We start from the raw sequence: 10,493 nt of genomic DNA, 5'->3' as shown, positions 1-10,493 counted from the left end.
TTTCATGTCTTCTAGCTGAACAGGGTCTCTTTTTATGTTTAAAGTCTACAAATAATACAGTTACCCAGCAAAGGCAGGTAGATGTCCACATACAGTATGTGTTTGAGGTGATGACTACTATAAAATGAAGCATGACGGTATTTCGGGAAGTATAGAGTGAGGACTGGTGTTCTGCTGCTGCTACTGTAAACTATTGTAGTTGCTTAGCAAAACTGAGAAATATTGGAGTTAGGGCTTTTATCTAACTCGGGAATATAACGTAGACACCTGCATGTGGGCCACATGCACGATCACATACACACAATTACAGAGAACCTGAAGCAAAGCAAGACATGCTATCTAGATTTCACTTTCTGAAGATCAAACTCCTCACGTCTCAAAGGTGTTGTGAGTTTTCGTAGTATGTTTAATACTTAAAAACGAAAGTTAGTTATAATCAAATATAATCAATTATATTCTTGTATAACCCACAATGAAAATGATTCATATTTTAGGTTTTTCTATAGTTACAGTATAAACAAAACAAAGTGGTTTGTTTAGGTTGAGTTTTCTTCCTCTCCTGTGACAGCAGTACACAGGGAGGGGGGCTCCAGGCTTAAGGAGAAACACAGAGGTCAAAAATAGTTCATGTCCTTTTCACACTAACATGAGAAGGTGGGTTTTATGTCATAAAGCTCTGGAACATGTCGAGGCATGTTCAGCCTTGTACATTACAGGGCATGCGCAGTTCTTCACAAATTGGGTGTAGAGGAGGAGTTTGTTTTTTGGGTTTTCGATCCAGTTTTTTTAGCATAAAGAGACTGGTTTTTTGAGAGAGCGAAAGAGAGAGGGGGGGTTTTCCCCTGGTAGACTCTCTCCCGGTAGGCTGTGTGCTCTCAAACTGGGTAACTAGCTCTCGGTAAGGTTCTCCCAGACGGGGTAAATATCTCTCGAATTTCTTGGTTGTTGGCTGAGTGGAATGATTTGATGAGAGATGTGTTTGTGAATATTATAACCCGCGACCTGTGAGGACCTTCTTCCTCCGAAACCTTGGCGGATAGGAATGTGTTTTTGAAAGGTTAATCCGCCGTCTGTGTCGGAAAAAGTGTATGAATATTATAAATACCGCCATCTGTGAGGAAAATCTCTCCCTCCGAAATTGCGGACAGGTATGGGTTTTTGAATGTTATACCCGCCGTCTGTGTCGGAAAAAACGGTATGAAACTGATGTGAATTGATTGGTGAATGGAAAGTTGAATGCGCTTTTTATTGTCACCGGTCTTTTTACGAGGAAATACCTCTAAATTCTATCGGGAGAATTTTAAAATGTCACAACTGAATTGGGCAGTTGAAATTAAAACATTTTGGTAATAAATGTAAGACTGTGAATTCAAGTTTCATATTTGAACATGATCACAGCACCAGGTTTTTAGTATGATTATAATGTTGTAAAGAGAGAAGGTAAAAACCCTGTATTAGTTTGGACCTATTTTTCTTCAAATAAACTGAATCCCACCAGTTGGATTGGGATAATTTAAAAGACACCTGTGCTCTCCTCTCCTGCTTCAAAGGTAAGACTGCACCCTGCCACACACACTTAGGTAGGAGCACACTCCATTTACTGATATCAAAATCCTTCAGGATCCCTTAAACAGATTAAAAAAGAGTTGTCTGAATTGAAACAGCAGTTAATTGAAACCTTGGTTCTTCGGGAAGTTAATAGAGGTGAGATCTTGCTGACGTTGGTGGATCTGAGCCAAGCAGCAACCTTACATAGACTCAATAACTTCGGAAAGGTCAATTAGTAGGTCAGAGTAATTTACCGGAATAAAATTATCAGGACCTCTCCGACTCTAAACAAAGGCAAGACAGTTTTGCTACCCTGCCCTGTACCCAGCAAGGAGGAGGAGGTGGGAGTGAAGAACGAGAGCTGGGGCAGAAGCAGGAAAAGGTGAAGGAGAGGTGGGGAAGAGAGCAAGGGAAAGCCAAGGTGATGCTTTTCTCTGAGCACACAAAATATTTATATTTAAAGTCAAAAAAGATTCTATACAGACATACACTGAACAAAAATATAAATGCAACACTTTTGTTTTTGCTCCCATTTTTCATGAGATGAACTCAAAGATCTAAAACATTTTCTATATACACAAAATAACCATTTCTCTCAAATATTGTTCACAAATCTGAAAAAAATCTGTGATAGTGAGCACTTCTCCTTTGCCGAGATAATCCATCCCACCTCACAGGTGTGGCATATCAAGATGCTGATTAGACAGCATGATTATTGCACAGGTGTGCCTTAGGCTGGCCACAATAAAAGGCCACTCTGAAACGTGCAGTTCTCATTCATAACACTCCGTTCGATGTCTCACTATGGGATGCGCCTCATCGCGGAGCAAACAGAAGCATCAATCTCATTACGCCAATCCTGATTGGCTGGTGATCTTGACGTCAGCGTCAGGGAATCCACCCCCTATAAGTAGCTTGCGCTACGTTGCATGTGTGGCGGTGTGGTGCTCATGTAGAATGCTTGGTTTGCTGACAACGCCACCTGGGGGAGTTTCGCCCCCAGGAAATTACTAAAAACTAAAGTTATACAATTTAATAAAAGGCAATCAGGTTCGTTTGAACACCACAGGCAGAGACAGTATAAAGGATATTACAACAATTGTTATTTTATTGGTACATAATTATATTCCTAATAGTACACAGTATAATGTTATAAAAGTTCTCCAGGGAGGAGGGAGAAGGACAGTGCTGGGGCTTACCACGGCGGCAATTAACAAAACGGGGAGGAAGGGGTCAAATCAAAATCACCCGTGACACTGCACACCAAACAAAACGGACACGTGAAGAACACCACCACCAGGGATTGGGTTTGCCGCCTCGAGCCCACAGCACCTGTCCGGCACAAGAGAAACAGTTAAAAATCAGAAAGATTATAAAACTTGGTTGGAGATGAATAAACAAAAGGAAAACAACTAAAATAAACCAAATCTAAATAACCGTAAACAACAAAGACTTGAGTAAACTAATTAAACCAAACGTTAACAAAAGAAAATAAACAAAATCACACAATAACAAAATACTATGAATGTACTCAAAACATGAGATGCACAAAACAGCTAATCAAAAGAAATCAACTAAACAATAAGTGTCCTTGCAATTCCGCGACCTCAAAACGGCCCTGGTGACAGTCCAACACGGAGTAGTCAGGGCCTGTCAATTATATGACGCCACAGCTCGGTGCGAGAGCTCGCCGAGCCAAAACAGCAGGAAGGGGGGGGGGAATGATGAGTCAGGGCGCCGGAAGCGCGGGGGCCAGGGGGCCAGGGGGCCAGGGGGCCAGGGGCCAGGGGGCCAGGGGGCCAGGGGGCCAGGGGGCCAGGGGGCCAGGGGGCCAGGGGGCCAGGGGGCCAGGGGGCCATTGGCCCCCCCACTTTTCAGCCCTGCCCCACATTTTCGCAGCAGCAGATTTTCTTTTTTTTTTCTTTTTTCTTTTCAGTCTTTATTTCGAACAGATTCAAAAATAACAAATAAAAAATAACAAATGTTAAAAACAGAATACCGTATTGTTATAATACAGTATTTATCCACATTCATGGTAATATTTGTATATTCAACAAAAAAAACAAAAAAAGTCTTCATATTAATAATAATAATAAATCATATGTGTCCGAAAGGGAGTAGGAGGAAGCAAATGCTTATTAATTCCCACCCCTTACTTGATCAATGATTGTCCTTTAAATCATTATGCAAGTTATTCCTACCTACATTTACATTTATACATACATATACAATAATTTCTCGTCTTCAATCACCTTTCTTCATTCTCGTATTTTTCCAAAAAAGTGTTTCTGTACATCCTTTTAAACTGAATTATGCTTGTGCTTTGTTTTAACTCCTGCTCCAAACCATTCCATAAAATCACCCCACAGATTGTTATACTCATACTTCTCAGAGTTGTTCTGACCTTGAGTTGTTTAAAATGTAGATTTCCTCTCAAATTATACCCACCCTCTCTGTCTATGAACAATGTTTTTAATTTCCTAGGAAGTAGATTATGTCTGGCTCTGTACATGATTTGTGCCGTTTTAAATTTAACCAGATCAATGAACTTCAATATGTGTGACTTCAAAAAGAATACATTAGTGTGTTCAAGATATTCAACATTATTGATAACTCTTATAGCCCTTTTTTGTAATGTGCATAACGGCTGGTTGGTTTTGTACGTGTTTCCCCAAATCTCCACACAGTAAATCAGATATGGCAATATTAGTGTGTTATATAGAGTATGCAATGAGTTGTAGTCCAGAATGTATCTGGCTTTTCCCAATATTGCGATAGTTTTAGCCAGTTTTGCTTTTACATGAGTGATATGAGGTTTCCAGCTGATTTTGTGGTCTCAAACCACACCAAGGAACTTAATTTCATATACTCTTTCTATGTGTATGTTATCTAGTATTAATTGTATCTGTGGATTTGTTTTATGTTCAAATTCAACAAATTGTTGTCTGTTGCTTAAATAATCTCTCACCCAGTTTAATCCCACCCCTCTGATGCCATACCGTTCCAGTTTTATCAGTAAAATATTGTGATCTATGGTGTCAAATGCTTTTTGTAAGTCTATAAATATACCCACTGCTTGTTTTTTATTGTCCATGCAGTTTGCTATTTCCTCACTTAATTCCATTAGTGCCATAGATGTTGATCTATCTTTCCTGAATCCATATTGACTGTCGTCCAAAAGCTGATGTGTTTCCATGAAACTGTGCCGCGGAAAACTGTACAAATCCCGTTTCAATAATTCCCCTCGACTCTAAAGTCGCATCTAAAACGTGATCTGATCTAGCTGTGTATATTTTGTTATTTTTGATTGTTATATATTCAATCTCACTAGCTACAGGCATGTTTGAAGCTTGTGAAGGGAAGATGACAGCTCTCGCCACTCTGCTGTTCCTCAGCGCCGCCCCCCTCCCTCCCGCTGAAATTATGAATGTAAGGTGTATAGTAATCATAGATAACACGGCAGAGTCCGTTACAGTTTGTTTTTATCTGATTTCAAATAAGCAAAGTCTTGGGTTTCAGAATATTAAACTTGTTTCGGCAAATTCAGATGATAAATAGGCCTACAACTTTGAAGCTTGTGACGGCATAATTACAAGCGGAGAACGGAGTAGTTTAACGTCACAGCAGCCATAACAACAGCCGGTGTTTCTCGTGAGTGCATAATCCAAACGAAAATATCTTCCCTCCGTAGTATTTTGATCATTTGCTCCGCTAATAATCAATCATGATGATTGATGATGAGAAATGATGGATTCCAGAGAAGAGAAAACTTTAAAAGCCTTTTTCTCAAAATGATGACTCTGTAACAGTCATTATATAATGTGACATATTTTGCTTAATATTTGGAGTACAAAAACAATCCTGATATCATTAGAAAGCTAGGAATCAAAATATGTCTTCGGGTCAATGCGACTGATTTCGATGGAGCAGCAGGTAACTTTGCATTAGGTAAAATAAAGCAGGCAGACATAACAGGAAGAATATACATTTTAACCCAATCAAATAGGACATTGTCACACCATTCAAATGTATCCATGTAAATTACAACCAATAAAAAAGCTTAGATTTGTTTATTTGTTACGTTGTTTACTTTATTTGTTACGTTGTTCTGTGTGTGTCAGCCGTTAACTTAGAAATAAAATATACACTTGCAAACATGTCAGAAGTACCAGCGCAGAAGAAAACTAAATGTGACCCGCTCTATCGAAATCAGTCGGAAGTCGCAACGGCTCATTTCAGAATAAACGTGGATTTACGTAAAAAACAATTTGTTCAGGGTTCGGGTGTTTTGTTTGATTTTAAACAAACAAAGTCTTGGCTTTCAGAATATGAAACTTTTATTTCCAAAATCACACGATAAATACATTTTTGAAGCTTGTAAAGGGAAGATAACAGGCACCTCTCACTCGCAATCTGCTCTTCCAGCAAAGCCGCCCCCCTCCCTCCGCTGAAATTATGAATGTAAGAGTATAGTAATCATAGATAACACGGCAGGGTCCGTTACAGTTTGTTTTCATCTGATTTTAATGAAACAAAGTCTTGGCTTTCAGAATATTAAACTTGTTTCGGCAAATTCAGATGATAAATACAACTTTGAAGCTTCGGTATAATTACAAGCGGAGAACGGAGTAACTTAACGTCACAGCAGGCATAACAACAGCCGGTGTTTCTTGTGAGTGTTTTCCCCGGGAAACAAACACAATACACACAAACGCAAAATTACACAAACACACACACGTAACTATACACACACACACACACACGTATACACACACACTCGCGAGCTTCCCCTCCAAACGAAAATATCTTCCCTCCGTAGTATTTGATCATTTGCTCCACTAATAATCAATCAGATCGATGGATTCAAGAGAAGAGGAAACTTTTAAGGCCTTTTTCTCAAAATGAGGACTCGGTGATAGTCATTATATAATGTGACATATTTCGCTTAATATTTGGAGTACAAAAACAATCCTGATATCATTAGAAAGCTAGGAATATCCTCTTTCCAACCGTGTATACAACTCAAAATGTGTCTTTCGGTCAATGCGACTTATTTCGATGGAGCAGGTCACAAATACAGTCAATCTAAACTTAAATGTAACAACTGGAAGGTCACATCCCTGACATCCACATCTCCGGAGCCTGGACCTTCATCAATCATAGAAACAGCGAAGCCAGATGAACCCAAAAGCAGCACCTCTGCGGCCGCAGAAACTGTCAAAACCGCCGCCGCCCCCACCGCCGCCGTCGTTGAACCGAAACAGGCTGGTTCCGACTGCATGGAGGTTTGTTGTTGGGACATTGAGGCGGGTAAAGCTGTACAGCTAACTATCGGAAAAAAGGAGACCGCTAGTAGATTATTTGAGCAAAGAGAAGGTACTTCAACGCAGAATGGTACAAAAACAGAGAGTGGTTCATTCTTTGCAAAACCACTAAACGATAGTGATAACTTGCGATGTTAACAACCTCATGATAACCTCATATTTTTTAACTTAGGATCATACCTGTGTTTAGTCTAGAAAAAGGTAAATGTGTGCATTTTATTATAAAGTTGTGTATATTTACAGACTATTGCAAAAACTAAGAAGCTTATAAACATCAGGTTTAAAACTAAAAGAGCTTTACAAAAAAGTAACCAAAGATGTTTGGAGTTTTATTTGAGTTATTCATTTACATTTTTTGTCTAAGAGATGCTGATTTGAAACCGTTGTTAGGCCTACATACAGTTACGCATTTCCTGTTTCTGCCAGAGAGAGGGGAGTTTGTCCCAAAGCTTGCTGCTGTATTTACTCCCTCCATCTGACAGACAGGAGGGAGCCTCATGTGTCACTCCACGGAGTTCACTCCGTCACGGAGGGTGTGTGTATAGGTGTAGGGCGTGGTTTGGGATTGGGCCATACACACGCACTTTTTTTGGCCCCCCCCACTTCTAAAATGAATCCGGCGCGCCTGATGATGACCAGAGGTGGGGAGAGTGGTTACAGCTAGGCGCTGCCACAGAGCCCACCAGGAAGGGAGAATGTTTATGGCACCCCTGGAAAGAGGTTTAAAATGACTGGTGAATAGCCTACTTAAGTTTATTGAATTAAAAGTTCTCTATGGGGAAATTCATAACAGCCTGTGTGGCCAGTTGCAGCCACAGAGCCCACACTGGGAAGGGAGAGAGAGACCCAACAATCCCACGGCCAAATCCCATTGTGACATGAATAACGGAGCCTACACACGGCGGCGTGCGTTGCCGCTTCAACGCTTCTGCCCATTCACTTTGAATGGGGTGACGTCACGATTCGCCGAACTGCATTGTGGGAGCAAAGCGTAGCTTCTCTCGCGGTGCTCGCTGCAAAAGTAGAGCAATGTTCTACTTTTGCCGCCTCTACGGAGGCGTCAGCCAATCAAATCCCGCGTATGCAAATCTGACATTACAAGTGCTAGCCAATCAAACCGCGTGTATGTTGGGAGAGCCAGACCGCAGTTATTTCCCATGTCAAAAAATGGAGGAGAAAATGATCGTGGCGGTACTATATGACCAGTCCCTCTTTACATACAGGGATACAAACCGGAGGAGCCAGGCATGGGGGGAGGTGGCAGAGACAGTGGGTGAAACTGGTAGGTTTTCGCCTGTTTGGGGAGTTTATATCCAGTGTACTTCGTTTGAATGGACAGCTAGCAAGCATAGACAGTATATTTAGCCAGCATGGATGTAGCGTGAATGCTTTGCTTTGTATGTCTGGGGCGGGACATTCATGTGATTGGTTGTTGGTCGCGTTGTTCGTAAAAAATTCCCAAGCTTCAGACACGCCCACCGCCAAGCGGTAACGCACGCCGCCGTGTGTAGGGGCCGTAACAGTCAGTACACCAGAGGAACCAAGCTGAAGGTGAGAATACGGCAGACAACGGCAACTCACCAATAGTTGCAACACTGCAAGACCGGGAACCTCCGGAGGAGCCAATCCTCCTCAAACGCACCGGGCGTCAGCTGCGCTAACGGCCCGTCTACACTACAGGCATCGAAAAAGCTTGAAGCTGGGCGTGTCTGAAGCTTGGCGATTTTTTGCGAGCAACGCGACCAACAACCAATCACATGAATCTCCCGCCCCCGACATACAAAGCAATAGCAATGTTAAAACGAAGTAAACTGGATATAAAATCCCCAAACAGGCGAAAACCTACCAGTTTCACCCACTGTCTCTGCCACCTCCCTCCATGCCTGGTTCCTCCGGTTTGTATCCCGGTAAATAGTTCTGGTCGTAAAGAACCGGGTGATTTGCTACCGTAATTTCTCGTTTGGAATATGAGGAAATGAACTGCGGTCTGGCTCTCCCAGCTTGCACGCGGTTTGATTGGCTAGCGCTTGTACTGGCGGGAATTGCAAAAACGGGATTTGATTGGCTGACGCCAGCTTCGAGCAAGCATCGAGACTCAAAAGTTGAACATTGTTCAACTTTTGACGCCGATAGACGCTCGCGATGCTTGCAACGCCTTGCCATGCTACCCACAATGCAGTTCGGCGAAGTTTGAAAATATCCTACGTCACGCCATTCAAATGAATGGGCGAAGCGTTGAAAGCATTTTTTGACGCCTGTAGTGTAGACGGGCCGGGCCCGTCTACACTACACAGAGTAGTGTCAAGCCGGGTGTCGCTCGTGCCCATGAATAAATGACAGAATGCAAGATGTTTTACCTGTCTGGTAGAGAGTGTGATGCGCGAGCTGCCACGCCAAACAATCCACGCGGCCACAAAGGAGAAGCGGAGGGGGAGGGAGCAGATTTGTCTCCTCCACTTAAATAGCAGGTGCGCAAAATAGCAGGTGCGCTGGCATGGTGCCAAGCAGCGTCACAGAGGGAGGAGACGTGACGTCCGGTCACACCTGCGTCATTCAAACACCTCGGTTGCGTTCCGATAATCCAAAATTAGCTGCTAAATTCTAACCCTATCTCCTATTCCTTGACCTCTGAGTGAAACGTCACGGGGTTAAGGGATAGTGGATAGGAGAATTCAAAAGGACTTAGGAGAAGAGACTGCGGTGCTTAGAGAATCCGAATGCACTTTCACTATCCGACGTGTTTATGATGCGCCAGCGGACGTCATGAATGTGCGTCTGCTGCTGTGGGGAAACTATGGAAACTACAGTTTTCTATACAGCGGACTACAACATGAATGTATAATAAGAACGAGGGACTACTGTAAACTCATCTAGAGACTCTGCACCGTGCTCTGATGCTGTTGTTTTATGCTTTATGAACAGGGGACAACAGAGAAACATATTCATCATGACCAAAGTTGGAATTGAAATAAAAAAGGAAAGTGAAACTTATGCTCGTCACTCCGGTCCACATTAATACAAATGATGATCCCAATACGTATGATTGTATGAACTATTAAAAGATCTTAAAATAAATACAAATGTATTTATTATAAACGTTAGTCCTTAACATCTATCACTGTGTATATCACCATTCAAACATCTTTTAAACGTTGAACAACCCCACACAGCTCAGTGAAATGTTGACTTTATTTGATCATTTCAGTAAAAACTAACGTTCATATTTCTCTTTTTGATTATAATACTGATGAACGTTCAAAACAAAGCACTTTGGCAACTTACGTTTTAAAATGCGTAATAAGCACCGTAACTTTCATGATATCATTTCTCCCATTATCGTTTGGGAGGTCCAGTGGTTCCTAAGCTAAAGGAGGTTATAAAGGAAGTTTGAAACCTCCTTTCCTTTCATTTGGAGAATTGGAACGGCACTTATCATGGCTGCCAGTGACGTACTTCCGGGTCATTTCACTTGCTTAGGAAGGTTCCTAAGCTAAATGGACTATTGGAATGGGCCCCTCTTCTCGCTTCAGAGCGCTATCTGTACATCCTTCATGCACTCAGTTCGCCCCAGGGCAAACGAGAGTGTTGTTGAAGCCTAACCCTGCCTTTATACCAAAGGTG

The 10,493-nt window shown here is 42.0% G+C and overlaps 1 long non-coding RNA gene across 1 annotated transcript; it reads right to left on the bottom strand.

Moving 5' to 3' along the window:
* Positions 1–2,712: 2,712 nt before the first annotated feature.
* Positions 2,713–9,384, bottom strand: LOC117562046. The gene is made up of 3 exons (XR_004571481.1): positions 9,230–9,384; positions 8,454–8,524; positions 2,713–2,880 (listed from the first exon to the last, which is right to left on the bottom strand). It is a non-coding gene; the product is annotated as an uncharacterized LOC117562046 (long non-coding RNA).
* Positions 9,385–10,493: the final 1,109 nt, after the last annotated feature.

Source organism: Gymnodraco acuticeps, unplaced genomic scaffold, assembly GCF_902827175.1.
Source record: "Gymnodraco acuticeps unplaced genomic scaffold, fGymAcu1.1, whole genome shotgun sequence".
Taxonomy (NCBI): Eukaryota; Metazoa; Chordata; class Actinopteri; order Perciformes; family Bathydraconidae; genus Gymnodraco; species Gymnodraco acuticeps.
Note: the sequence above shows the minus strand (reverse complement) of the source record. Positions and strands in the feature narration are given on the sequence as shown.